Here is a 16187-nt window from a genome sequence, read left to right as displayed (position 1 = left end):
TATATGATAATTAGACCATTAAAGAAAAGTATGTGGATATTTTTGGTGAATCATCCATGGAAATTTGGAAAAGGGTAAGGATTAAATTGGAAATTTAATTAATTCAATTAATTAAAAGATTTCTCATTATCTTCCCCAAATAATCTATGGAAGTCCTAGAAAAGAGAAAAGAAACTAAACAAGCTTAATTGGATAAGTTTTCAAGTCCCGTTTTTTAGTAATTTTTATATTTTTAGAATCGGGATAGTCTACTCTTTTTATTTTGGGGATTAATTTGAAAAGTTATCAAAGTATGGAAATTGCGCCATGGATGTAAATGTTGAATTTATGAAATTTATGCTAGAAAATGAAATGTTGTTGATAGGTAAACAACTTTTACAAAATGAATTTTGATGAAAACATGATTTAGGGATTAAATTAAAAACTTGGAAAATTCCATGGAAAATTCTAATTTTTATGAAATATCTGTGCTGTAAAGTGTATATTGAAATTGAGGTTAGGCTTGGAAAAGGGAGTAAATTGCATGAATTTTATTTTCCGAGCCTATGGACGAAATTGGAATTTATAGAAAGTTTAGGGGTAAAATGGTAATTTTGCCGAAAATGTAAATTGAGTTTAAATGAATAAGAAATGTGATAAATTGATGGTTAAATTAATTTATATATAGATTCTGAAAGGCCAAATACGGAATTGGATCGATGAAAACAAAAAGTTTTGGATTAGTAGATCTATATACACGAACAAGTGTCGAGGTAAGTTCGTGTAACTTAATTAAGCATGTAAGTATGTTTGAGTTCTATGATGTTATTGAATTGAATATGACATGTATTATATGATTTATAAGTATGTTAATGTACATGAAAGGTCATATGAATGAAATGTTATATTCCGTTTGAATATTGGATTTCAATGGATAAATGTGATTTCCCTTATAGAATGAGGTCCTGCATTTGTTGCTGACGGGATTTAACTCGAACGAGTAATCCTTTGACCTCATTTCTGATAGGATTTAGCCCAGACGGGTAATCCTAATATAAGTCTCCCAAGCATATTTTATGGATTGGATTTAGCTCGGAAAGGTAATCCAGATCAAACTCTTTAGAGCATATGTCATAAAAAGGATTTAGCCTGGACTAGTAATCCTGACTAAGCTCTATTGAGTATATATTGAAGAAGGACTTAGCCTGGACTGGTAACTCTGTTGCATAGATGTGGCTTGAGAGCATGCTCTTTGAAATAGTACCTTATAGGTACTATTAGACATGAATTGATAGATATATTGTTTTGTACACTTTGTGTGTACTATTTGAGTATCCATCGGAATTTAAATGATTTAATGGATAAAATAAATGACATCACATGAGAGATATGGGATGAAAAGAATAATGCCTTGAAGGAATATGGCATGATGAGCTCATCTATGCTTATTTGATGTACATGAAAACTATATGACTAACTTGTTTGATTGAGTGAATGTGTTTAGGAAAACTGCCAATGTTATAGAAATCATGTTGTTGTATATTTGATATTAATGAAGTAAATGGTAAGTTTAATTCTAGTTATACGAACTTACTAAGCATAAAATGCTTTCTAGGTTTTCTTTTTCCTATTTTATAGTGCTTGAAAGCTCAAGAAGGTTGGAGATTGGTCGAAGCAATCATCACACTATATACTCGTTGATTTTGGTATAAAAGGTAAACTAGTTTTGACGTAATGCCATGTATAGGCTAAATTGACCAAATTATGGTTTGTAAATGATGGATGTAATCTAGTCATTGGAATGGCCAGTAATGGTTAGTTTTGGTATTTTAAGGTTATGCTCTAATAACTATATTTGAAGTGAGAATGTTAAGTATGTGATAATAGATCATATTGTATGTTGGAATTTAGCTTGGAAATATGCTTGTATTGTTTGGTATATGTTGGTGTGATTTGGTGCAGGTTAATAATAAAATTTGGGTGAGAAATAAAGCTAGAAAATGGTTTTATTTTGTCCACACAGTTAGACACACGGGCGTGTGTCTAGGCCGTGCATGACACACGGCCTGGAATATGGGCATGTGGTTTGGCCGTGTGTCCCCTGCATCTTAAAATTTAGAAACAAAATGCTCAGAATTGAGCACACAAGCAGAGACACGGGCATGTGTCTTAGCCGTGTGAGAGACATAGCCTCGAACACAAGCATGTATCTTAACCGTGTGAAACCTGCACCTATTTTATGAAAATTAAATTAACCACACAGCCCAGCACACGAGTGTGTGGCAGGCCATGTAACATAAGTCAGAGAGTTACACAGGGTAAGACATAGCCTGAGGCACAGGCATGTCTAAGGGTGACACAGGTGTGTCCCTAGACCACACAAGTGTGTGGGCCCTGTACATAGGAAAAATTTTAAAATTTCGTAAAAATAATTCTTAGTGTTCCCGAATTAGTCCCGATTTGTTTCCTACTATTCATATTGGGCCTCGAGGGTCTATTCAAGGGACATTATGGTTGGTCTCAGATATGAATAGCATTTTGACTTGATTTATCTGAAATTATTCTGTAAACTCTGGTAATGCTCCCTAATCTTGTTCTAGCGATGGATACGGGTTAGGGGTGTTACACTTCATTTGCCCACATGATGTACAAGGACCCCAAATATTAAAAATTGACAGGAAATTGTGAAAGATATGTTTCAATGTCTCAACAGGGACCAGGCATCGGGGGTAAAAAACGGAGGCTCATAATCTTTTGTTATAAAGATTATAGTAGCTAGGAATATAGTTGTTAAAAAATCTCCAAACTATAATTTTTAATTTTGCTGGAATGTCTAACTTCCATAGAGTAGTATAAAGTAGTCTGTAAGAGTCTAGAATCCCAGTATAACCCGAAGAAGCAAATAGTCTATAACCACTGCAAATTTGTTTAAAGGCTCAACACCTCAAATCAGGAAGTCGTCATGGGCAGTCTGAGAAAGGGGGATACACAACACAGGATCAGCAATGTCTCGACCCAAAACACTGGTAAGCTTATTTTCTTCCCACTGCCTTAAATGAGGGTTAATGAATTCTGAAACAAGTAAGGTTGGAGAACTAACACCAATGTGTTGCAAACGCCTGTTAGGCAATCTTGAATCCAAGCATCATCCCAGACCTGTATATTGGACCTCGTACCAACACGCTAACAAAGTCCTATATGTAGCAACCCCTTCGCAGACCAGATACTCCTTCATAGGTAAAAAGGGTAAGTTCCCAAACTAGCATGCATGAAATCACAACATGGGTAATACTTAGCCTTAAGGGCATGTGCTAACAAAGAACCTAGGTCGTTAATTAAATACCAACCTTGCTTTGCCAACAAAGTAATGTTAAATTTTGCTAAATACCTAAAACCTAATCCACCATCAAACTTCGGAGCGCATAAAGTAGGCCAATCACACCAATGCATAGCCCCGACCCCCTTACTATTTCCTCCAAAAAATGCTTTATTATTTTCTCTAAATTAGCTTAGAAAGTCACAGGTAAAAGAAAGCATGACATAGTAAAAGTAAGAATAGCCTATAAAACGCTATTAATAAACACTTCCTTTCCACCTTGTGACAACAAGCGAACACACCAATTCCCAATCCATGAATACATGCAAGCCTTCAAACTCTAAAAACTTCACTTTTTGGCACACCTCACTACATTTGGAAAACACAAATATCTCTCAGGCTTAGTAGAGATGCGGACTCCTAAACAAGTAGAAATTGAAGTTGCAAAAGACTCCTCAACATTGGAACTAAAATAAATAACATACCCCTCAAAGTTAACACACTGTCTTGAGGAGCGCTCATACTCGCTAAGAACTTGTTTTAGCACCAAAGCATCCCCTATAATTGCCTCCCCAAAAAGTATACAACCATCAGCGAATAGCAAGTGCAAAATAGGCGGGCCTCCATGGCTAATACAAGCCCCATGAATCAAACATCATGGAGTGTTTATCGCAAAAGGGAAGACAACCCTTCACAATAGATAAGAAATAGGTACGGTGATGCGTACTCGCGTTCATGAATTTGATTACAAGACATTGAGTTGCTTGATCGTCTAATGTTGTATTGTTTTGAAATTGGCCTTAAGATGAAAGTACGATTAATGGTTATTGTCTTGAAGGAAAGGATGGTAATGGTGTTGGATGGATAACTTGTATGTAGTGGACACTTAGAAATGAACCAACGATATGAAAGATCGTAACCTGATTTCTATAAAGCAAAGAAACGTTCAAGTTTGTAGAAGGAAAATTGTGACCCTCTATAACAACCCATTTTTTGGGTTAAAGGTATTACACCCTCTATTTAGCAAAACAGGAACCAACAGTATAGGGTTTTATGCCACAAAGAAAACCTTGATAAGTCCAACTAAGTTCTTTCAAGAACAAAGAGATAAAATTTCTCACAAATTATAGAAATGTTCATTCATCATAGTCTATTCTTAGGCATACGGATAGCCAATACCAACCATGAAGTTAAATGCCTTAACTATGCATGAAGCACATGAATAGTCACAAAACTCTCATCTTAAATGGTGGCAATTAAAGGAACTTTACCTAGCCGAATGGTCACTTCAGATGAATATGAAGCATTTGATATTCCGTCACTTAAATCTAACCAATAAATATGTGAACCCTTAGGTCTTCTTTCTACTAAATTCAGCCAATGAATGCTTGTGTCTTTAAATCCCCTCCCCATTGTATGCATCTATTCAAGGCTGGAATTCTAAAAGTCATGAGGTTACTGAAAAGTCACTTGTTTTCCAAACGTCATGTTTAGCTTCCATCTTGAATGCTCCATTAAATTCGTCCATTGAATCTCTATTGAATGATTGAATTTTTTAATCTTCCTTCCATTGAATTCTGGTTTGGAGATGAAAGGTCTTCAACAAAAGTAACCTATAAAACACTATAAATAAAACTTCAATTCATAATTTAAATAAACAAATGCATAATCAAAGAAAATGAATGCAACAAAAACAAACAATGAAGCATAATTTAAAACACTGCTTTATTTATGAATGCAACAAAACAATTAATAAAACATAAATAAAGAAAACACAACTTTATTTATGAATGCAACAAAACATTCAATGAAACATAAATAAATAAAAACACAACTTTATTTATGAATGCAAATATGCTTAAAAAGTAAATATGCTTAAAATGCTTATTGAGCAATAGATAAAACATTACAAAGTTGATGCTCCTTGTTTAATTCAGATTGAAATGTAGATTGTTCCAATCCAGCCCAATTGGCTTGTATGAAAACTTTGAGCTCTTCCTTAAGCTTTCTAGCCTTCGCCCTCGTAATTGGTCCAATAGGTATGTGCAACGCATACTCAAGTATTGGAACCTTCAAATTTGGAACTAAGGTTATTCTCATGCTCACATCATTCCCTCCCTCTTTGAGAGGATTTTTCATCAAATCAGAATCTGCATAGAACGGAGATAAATCAGAAACATTAAAACTCGCACTAACATTGTACTCACCTGGGAGATCTATCTTATAAGAGTTATCGTTAATTTTCTCCACATCATGAAAAAGACCATCTCCTCTTGAAAGGAGTTCAGATTTTTGTTGGCTAGGAAACCGTTCTTTTCGCATGTGTACCCAAACCAAATCTCTTAGTTTGGATACAACTTTCTTTTGACCCTTGTTGGCATGTTCTACATACTACTCCATCCTCTTTTCAATATTATTTAGAACCTTCTTATGAAGTTGTCGAACAAATTCAGCATTTCTTTTTCCATCTAAATTGACAAATTCATTAGTAAGCAAAGGAATTAAATCCAAAGGTGTAAGAGGATTAAAACCATACACTATCTCAAAGGAGAAAATCTAGTGGCAGAATGACACTTCAATTGTATGCAAATTCAACATGTGGTAAACACGCCTCTTATGTCTTCAAATTACATTGAATGATAGCTCGAAACAACGTTGACAATGTATGGTTTACAAGTTCAATTTGTCCATCAGATCAAGGATGACATGTAGTGGAGAACAAAAATTTAGTGCCTAACTTACCCCATAATGACTTCCAAAAGTAGCTCAAAAACTTGATATCTCGATTATACACAATACTTTTTGGAATTCCATGTAATCTGAGAATTTCCTTGAAAAACAAATTAGCAATATACTTAGCATCATTAGTTTTTCGATAAGGTATAAAATGAGCCATTTTAGAAAAACGGTCCACCACAACAAAAATAGAACCTTTCCTACTACTAGACCTTGGTAATCCTAACACAAAATCCATTGCAATATCTATCCAAGGTTCCACAAGTATAGGTAATGGGGTGTACCAACCATGGGGGTTTACTCGTGATTTAGCCTTTTTGCAAATTATACATTTTGACAAAGATGTTTGATGTCTCATCACATATGTGGCAAAAAAAGGTGATGCAATACGTATAGAGTTTTTGTAACTCTAAAATGTCTCATTACGCCTCCCCCGTAGGCTTCTTTTATAAGTAACTCTCGAACAGAACTCCTTGCTACAAAAAGCTTATGTTCTCGAAAAAGAAATCCATCGTGCCTAAAAAACTTACCAAAACCTTCTTTTTTACAATCTATAAAAATATTGCCAAAATCAATGTCATGTTCATACAAGTCCTTTATGGCTCAAATCCAAGCAATTTAGCATCCAAAGTAGTAAGCAATATATACCATCAAGATAATGTGTTAGCAACTACATTTTCTTTACCATACTTGTATTTAATGACAAAAGGAAAAGTTTCAATAAATTCTACCCATTTGGCATGTCACTTGTTGAGTTTGTGTTGGCTCTTCAAATGCTTAAAAGATCCATGATTGGTGTGGATCACAAATTCTTTCAGCTAAAGATAATGTTGCCAAGTCTCTGATGCTCTCACCAAAGCATATAACTCTTTATCGTATGTAGGGTAGCTCAATCTGGCTCCACCCAGCTTCTCGCTAAAATACATAATTAGTCATCCTTCTTGCATCAAAACTGCTCCAATACCTATTCCTGATGGATCACATTCTATTTCAAAAGTTTTAGTAAAATTAGGTAAGGCAAGCAATGATGCATTAACCAATTTTTCCTTAAACAAATTAAAAGCTTTTTCCTGTGCACTTTCCCACTTAAATCCCACATTTTTCTTAATGATTTCAGTTAAAGGAGTGGTTATTCTACTAAAATCTTTAACAAACCTGCAGCAGAAGCTAGTAAGACTACGAAAGCTTCTAACATTACTTACGCTCATGGGTTTTAGCCAATCCTTGATTACACAGACCTTTTCGTTGTCCAATTCAATTCCTTTTGAACTCATGAAAAAACAAAAAAAAAACAACTTATCAGTACAAAAAGAACATTTCTTAAAATTCGCATACAATTTCTCTTTTCACAACACCTCCAAAACAAGTTTTAAATGATTAACATGATCTTTGAAATACTTTTTGTAAATTAATATATCATCAAAGTAAAATACACAAAAACTACCAATGAATGCTCACAAAACATGATTCATAAGTCTCATAAACATGATGGGTGCATTGGTTAAGGCATTCACACAAATTGTGTTTTGTCTTGAAAGTGGTTTTCCATTCATCACCTTCTTGCATTCGAATTTGGTGATATCCAATTTTAAGATCAGTCTTGGTAAAAATGTTGGACCCAAGTAGTTCATCAATCATGTCATCTAATCAAAGGATAGGGTGTCGATGCTTTATCGTGATTTTATTTAAAGCACGACAATCGATACACATTCCCCAAGTTCTATCATTCTTTGGAACTAACAAAACAAGAACGACACATGGGCTTAAACTTTCTCGCACATAATTCTTTTCCATAAGTTCACAAATTTGCCGTTGTAACTCTTTGGTCTCCTCCAGGTTACTTCGATAAGTAGGTCGGTTCGAAATTGTGGCTCTCGAACTAAAGTCAGGTCGAAGTTCAACTCCTTTTAGCAAAGATGACCATGGGAATCTCATCAAGAAATACATTTTGAAATCCTGCAAGAGAGAAACAATCACACTAGGAATATTTTTATTAAGTTCGTTAGTGCTAAAATATGCCTCTTTGTACAAAAGTACAAATAGTGGCTGGTAAGTCAAAACAGCCCTCTCAACCTCTCTACTCTTTGCATAAAAATTCAATTTATTTTTTCCTTTACTCTCTTTTCTGACCACAGCCTATTTTTATTGTTTTATTTTTTCTTTTTTGCTTTATTTTTCTTTCCCCTCATTCTCTTTTTTTTTTTTGCCTTGCTCTTTTTTTTTTTGCATTCTTTCATGTTTTGTTATTTTTCTTTTGTTGTTATCTCATTCTCTTCTGTTTTTTTTTCCACTCTCTTTTTTTCAGACTTACTTGATCTTCATACACTTGTTTGGGTGTCATGGGTACAAGTGTAATAAGTTTACTATTGAATTTGAAAGAATAGCGGTAGATGAATCCATCATGGATAACTCTCTGATCATATTGCCATGGACGACCAAGTAAAATGTGGCCCGCATACATGGGAACATCATCGCATAGCACCTCATCTTTGTACCTTCCAATGGTAAAGGACAACATCACTTGTTTTACCACCTTGATCTCACCTCTATCATTCAACCATTATAGTTTGTATGGTTGTTGATGTTTAGTAGTGGCCAATCCAAGTTTTTCCACCAAAATCGAGCTTGCTACATTCATGCAACTACTGCTATTGATAATCATCTTGCACATTTTTCCTTTGATATGGCAACGACTGTGGAATATGTTCTCCCTTTACTCCACCTCTTTTTTAGCTTGTGTGCTTAATACACTTTTTATTACAAGCAGCTCACCTTTAATTGGATACTTGACTTCACTCTCATCTTCCATTAGTGGCATGTCATCATCTATTTCACCCTCCGATTCAAACTCTCCATTATCCTTGAGAATCATAGCATTTCGATTTAGGCATTGGTTGGCAATGTTCCTTCTCCCGAAGCACTTAAAACATTTGATGTCTCAAGAATGACTCGTTTATCATTCCATCTTACCTTTATGTAAAATGAAATGTTTTTTAGTATTTCTAAAAGTTTTAGATTCACCTTTCACTTGAGGCTTCACATCCCTTTTGCTGGCACTTTGGTTCCATGTTGAGGATGAACCCGAATGGTGTATCACCCTAGTAGAGCCTTTTCTTTTAAGTTGCCTTTCCACCTTTATGGCCATGTGAACCATGTCCGTTAATTCAACATAATGTTGTAACTAACAACGTTGGAAATATCTTGGTTTAAACTTGCCAAGAACCTTGCCATTGTGGCCTCACGATCCTCCTCTATATTGGCACGAATCATCACAATTTCCATCTCTTTGTGATAGTCCTCCACACTCTTGTTCCCTTGGGTAAGAGTTTGAAGTTTTTGATAGAGGTCCCTTTGGTAATGGTTTGGAATAAACCTCCATCACATTATGACTTTCATTTCAGTCCATGTCTCTACCAGACGCTCTCTATTTCATCTCCTAGACAAGGTTATTTGGTCCCACCAAATTATAGCGTAATCGGTGAATTCAACGGCAACCAACTTTACCTTTTTCAATTCTGAATAGTTATGATAATCAAACACAGATTCAATTTTCTTTTCCCACTCGCGATGTGCCTCCAGATAATTTCTTCCTTGGAATGGTAGAATTTTCAATTTGATAGATCCAAGATCACCATCAATCCGCTCTCGATCTCGTCTTTCTCTAGGCCATTGTTCATTTCACTTAACACTACGATCAGGCGTTCTTTCATTATCATTGCCATAATATCCATCATTATCGGATCTGTTGAAAGCTTCACCTTTCGATCACTTGGGGTTCTAAGTGATCTTCCCTTTCAAGTCCTCTCCTCCATATGATGAACATGTTCTCTAAGCTGATCAAACCCCTCTTGCAGGCATCTCTTGCATCATGGCTTGCATTTGAAGATTCGGAACTCCACCTCTTTCACCTCTATAACCATCGTTAGTAAACATTGTTTAAAAACACACCAGAAAATGATTAGTAACTAAAAGGATAATTTAAAATAGTAAAATATGTACCTCACCAAATCAAACCTCATGATTTTTGCTCAGAAAGGAAAGTCACTCCTCTCGTGTTTGCACACAATTCAGGCTTTTACCACTCGATTGATCTCACTCACTTTTCCCTTTTTCCACTCAAAATTCCTTTTAAGCTCTTCAAGAACGCTGGAAATGAACTTAGCAAAACTTGTAACCTTGTAGATTTTGATAGGATGTGACAACTTGAAGGAAATAAAAACAAACAGATGAAAATGACACAAATTACTCAAATACGAAAAATAAAAAAATATACGAAAGACTTGTACAACTTCGACAAAATGGACTCAAATGACTCAAAATGAAGAATGGAGTGTCTTTTGGGTGTTTCGAACAAACTATAATTTTTGACACAAGATTTTTTTACTATTGCCAAATCTTACCAGAATGTGTAAGAAAAGCTTAAAAACATGAATCAAATGAAATTTTTATAGAAGGGTTTCTGGACTTTTTTTTTTTTAATCTCAATTCATTTTTTCTCTTTTTTTTTTCATTTTCGTACTTCTTCTCTTTTTGCTATAGAAATTTTTTTAATTTTTCTTTAAGGTTTTTTTTGAAATCGGGAAAGAGAAATAAAACGATACCTATGAAGAATAATAGCTCTGATACCAACTAATGCTTCGTGAATTCGATTACACGAAGTTGAATTACTTGATCATCTAATGATGTATCGTTTCCAAATTAGCCTTAAAATGAAAATGGGATTAATCGTTATTGTTTCGATGGAAAGGATGTTAACGGTGTTGGATGAATGAATTTGCATATTGTAAGATTTCTCTCTTGAGTTCTTTAGAACACACAAACCGAACTTATCAAAGCTTTTTGCTTTGTGGCATTTTTCTTCATTTCCTATACCTTCGATTCTTATTTCTTTCATAAACAATAGGGCGAGGTTTGTTCAATTCTAATTCTTGTTTCCAATTGTTTGTCGTTTAAAAAATGGGTTACGTTTTTTAATGTAGGTTCTTTTCTAGTACAAACCTTATTTTATTTCTTTCGTAACATGTACATGTTTAGAAAAGGTCGACCATTTGAGTAACTTGTAATTCTGAATCATTGTGAGCTCACATTATACGGGGCTAAGGGGGTCACCCTATCGAAAACCTCGACTCGAAAAGAACGGACGACCCACCTCCCCATTCATGGTTACCGAGTAAGTACTAGAGCGAACACAATGAATAAGATGTTGGAAAAAAACAAGTTTGAAAAACACAACAGAAAATAAATTTAGGAAAAATAAAGTTTTACAAATTTTTCCAAAACAAGATCTTGGTTGTGATATCTAAAATAATAAACATTTAATCAAAATTGTATCTTTTCGATTCGTCTAAGATAAGCACTTCAACTGAGTCGTCTTCTCCACTATCCTCAAGCTCATGGCTACCGAGTGTGGGCTTGCTTCGAATCAGAAACTTTTTTCACAAAAATTACCAATGGGGAAATTTTGTAATTTCTTTAAACTTTTTGGTCAAGTTGTAAATCAAAAAAATATCTCCATAAATTTTTTTAAATAATAACCTAAGACTCTCTTTATCTAGGGAGAATTTAGAGGGTTCAACTATGATTAAACTTAATCACTTTAATATTAAATTTAATCTAACATTTAATATTAGATTAAATTTAATATTAAATTTTATTAAAATAATATAATGTTTGTCTACATGATAAACATTAAATTGAATTTAATATTAAGATAATCATTTAATATTAAATTCATAAAATACTATTAAGATAAGCATTAAATTAAATTTAATATTAAACTATTAAAATAATATTTTTTTTAGAATAGTTAATCTAAAATCAAATTCTTTTGTAGTGTCTCAGTAGAAGTGTAACTTTTCCACTGCTCAACCATGAAAGACCAACCACCACTGGCCATCGGAATGCTGCTTTTGCAGCTGTTGGCACCGACGTGTCCAGTGATGCAGGTACGACACCTTTATAGCACCCCGAGTCAGTTCAACTGCTGTCGGTTTGATCCGGGTCAATGATGGCCCGATTGGTCTGGTCAAACCATCGGTTGGATCGTCGACCCAATGTCACATATCGAGCCCGATTTAACTAATTTTGGGGTCTTGGTCCCGATTTTAGGCTCCCGAGCCCAATTTACAACCTCAGATTCAATTTTCAAGTTCAATTACTCACTGGGCCAATTGTCTGACTTAAAAATTAATTTCCAAAATATTATATTAATTTTAATTAATTTGATTAATTTAATTTTATTTGATCAAAATTAAATTTCCCAAAAGTCACTTAAATTTTCCAAATTAATTTTTCAAGCAAATTCTTTAATCAAATTCTCTAGTTGAACAATTCTCATGACCACCAAATTTAATTCCACATCAAATAAATCGACTTAATTAAATTATTTCCAAAGTCGTAGAATTTTCTTCTGATTCAAATGCAGTCCGGTCGATCTTTTGTTGAGCTAGTAGAAGGACCAATCAAACATATACAATTGCGCTCTAATGATTGCAATTATGTCCAGAAGTATCGTTCCGATAATTCGCAATTACTTAATCATGGAGTTAGTCCACAAGAAGTACCATAATTGAAAACTCTTTATTGTATACTCTTTACGAAAATAATTCAGCTAGCTGTTTTGTCTAATGATCTCGTCATGTGTGTGTTACCCTCATAGATATCCTTGATTCCTTTGAGTAAAATCTGTTCATTCAATACAATCCTATTTTATCTCATTGTCACCATTGTGTCTTCTTAATGATTAATATGATCACTGTCAACAAATTACTATGAGAAATTATAACGCCCTCACGCCCGAGACCGTCGCCAGAGTCGAGCTTGAGGTGTTACTAAACTTAAATCATTAATTAAACAATTCATACAATTTATATTAAAATTTCCAGACAATCTGGCTAACTGCGTCACAGTTGCTTAAAAATTCATATCTCGAGTTACAAAATTCAAAATCCAATTCCGTAAATTTTCTCTGAAACTAGACTCATATATCTATCTACTAATTGTTTTCTAGAATTTTTGGTCACGCAAATTGGTACAGTTTATTAGTTAAAGTCTCCCCTGTTTCAGGGTCCGACTACTCTGACCCTTGTGTATTACGAATCAAATATCTCCTTGTACAGAGTTTCAATGATTATTCTGTTTCTTTCTCATAAAACTAGACTCAATAATGATTTCATACATATAATATAAAACTCCTAATTGTTTTTGTATAATTTATAGTAAATTTTTAAATTCAGAACAGGGGATTCAGAGATCGCTCTAACCCTGTTCCACAAAAAATTAAATATCTCATAAAATATAACTCATTTACCTGTTTTGTTTCTTCCATATGAAAATAGACTCATCAAAATTTGATTCCATAACTTATTCATCATTTAATTCCATTTCTACTATTTTTAGTGATTTTTCAAATTCATGTCACTGCTGCTGTATGACACTATTTTATAGCCAATTTCACGTTATAGTTTTCCATGGAGTAGGTAATACATTAAGTATACATAACACTAAATATAAATTTTGATTAGCCATTCCAATAGCTAATCATCAACAAGCATTTCCACATCACTCATTCACCATATCATAAGATTATATACACAAACGGATTATAATGCTATACATGTCATATTCCCAAAATATGCAAGCCACTATACCGAGATGGTCCGTTGATAGTGTGAGTGTGCCTCCGACCGTCCTGTTCTCCAAGCTGGCTTGTCAAAACTACAAGGAATGGAAGGGAGGGAGTAAGCATAAATTCTTAGTAAGTTCACATGTAAATAGCAAGTAACATAACCATGCAATAATACAAAGTCCACATTTGCATAATATCACCAAAGTATTCATATCATATTTCTCATTCATGATCTTACCATATTATTGTTATATTGAAGTCTCAACCCGAGGGTTAGGTACATACCTGTACAAATTTTCTCATTCACCACACTTACCAACATGTCACCTTCGTTTTAGGTACTCACCTTATCCACTTAAGATTTACCCGTTGAACACATCGGAATATGATTCGAATACACGGATTTCATGCAAATAAGTGACACATATGTAGCTAAGCTATCTGGTACGCATAGTAGCCTGCACTTAGTACTACACATGTGACCAATTATCCGATACACGTAGTAGCTTGCACTTAGTAGTACACACGTGACCAATTATCCGGTACACGTAGTAGCCTGCACTTAGTACTACACACGTGACCTAACCATCTGATACACGTAGTAGCCTGCACTTAGTACTACACATGCGACCAATTATCCGATACACGTAGTAGCCTGCACTTAGTAGTACACATGTGACCAATTATCCGGTACACGTAGTAGCCTGCACTTAGTACTACACACGTGACCTAACCATCTGATACACGTAGTAGCCTACACTTAGTACTACACATGTGATCGAAGTTATCGGGTACGCATAGTTTACATATTACTCAATAATAACCACAAAGCATAATATTCCATGATATTAATCATCATATCATATAAATAACATTAAGTTACTTAAAATGACAATTATGTTACTACATTTACATATGAACTTACCTCATATGCGAAAATGGTCATTTTTACCATTTTGTCCACAACTTGGTATTTTGTCGATTTTAGCCCGAATTTTGATTTTCCTTGCTCTATCATTTCAAATATAGCCTAATTAGGATTCATATTATTCAAATCAACCTAAAATCATATTTTGGCAAAATTACAATTTTGCCCCTAAACTTTTACATAATTACACTTTTGCCTCTAGGCTCGGGAATTAAACTTCATCTTATTTTCTTATGTTTAATGACATGCTGATCATTTTTCCTTTCTATGGCAACATCAAATTCTCACTCTAACATGTACTTATGGCTATTAGGTATTTTTACCGATTAAGCCCTTTTACTCGTTTTCGCTTAAAACCGAGTAGCACAAGTTGTCTAACATAATTTAAAACCTCATATTCTATCATAAAACACCAAAATACACAAATTTTACCTATGGGTATTTTTCCAATTATGAACCCTAGGTTGAATTATTGCTAGCATAAGCTAAATCGAGCTACTAGGATTTCAAAAACTTAAAAATCATTAAAAACGGGCATAGAAATCACTTACAATCAAGGCTTAAAAGTGTTGAAACCCTAGCTATGGTGGAGAGAAAATTTTGGCGGCAACTTATGAAGAAGATGACCATTTTTGTGTTATTTTTTCCCATTTTATTTCATTTAATATCAAAATGACCAAAATACCCTTCCTTAATAAACTTTCAAAAGCAATTTCATACTAAAAACTTTTAGAATGCAAGTTTTGCAAATTATTCGATTTAGTCCCTAATCTCAACTTAAGCACTTTATGCATAGAATTTCGTCATGAAATTTTCACACAATCATGCAATCATATCATAAACCTCAAAATAATTATAAAATAATTATTTCTATCTCGAATTTGTGGTCTCGAAACCACTATTCGATTAGGTCCTAATTCGGGATATTACAGAAATTGCTTGTTCGAGAACAAGCAACCCGTGGCCACATTCTATATTTATCAATTCACATAATGCCAATGAGAGGATATCATTAACTCTTTAATTGAGCGATGAATTCCACTGTTACTAGTAAATCCATGCCATACACAAGTCATGTACTCAACATACTGGCTATGGGCTCGATCATCTTTAGAGTATAAGCCTCCACTTATATCAAAGTACATGACTTGCATACACATGATCAGTAGCTAACTCAGGATTTAAGTAATTCATACCATGAACGTCACAAGTGAATTAATTCATAAATGGATTCAAAATTAATTCATCTTGGGTCTAGTCCAATGTATCATTCTACCAACGAGTACATTTATATCTGTACCCGTGGAGTCAACTACTCTGATAGTCATCTCCGCAATTGGAATTGTAGACAACGTAATAATCCTTCTCAGTATTTGAATCAAATGCTCATTTTGATTCTTTTATGGGATTACAGGCTTATTTAGATTATCTATTGAAGTAAGTTGTCTTTCTTGCAATGTAAACCCTCTTACAATGCCACTTATCTTCAGTTTGAACTTAGACAATCAATGAGCTAATATTTGCTTGTCACAATTTCGCTATGCATGCAAAATATAAAAGATAGAAATACAAAAGACATAATAGTGAAATTTGAAATTAAC

This window comes from Gossypium arboreum, chromosome 11, assembly GCF_025698485.1.
Source record: "Gossypium arboreum isolate Shixiya-1 chromosome 11, ASM2569848v2, whole genome shotgun sequence".
Taxonomy (NCBI): Eukaryota; Viridiplantae; Streptophyta; class Magnoliopsida; order Malvales; family Malvaceae; genus Gossypium; species Gossypium arboreum.
The sequence above is the reverse complement of the archived record's forward strand: the minus strand, read 5'-3'. Positions refer to the sequence as shown.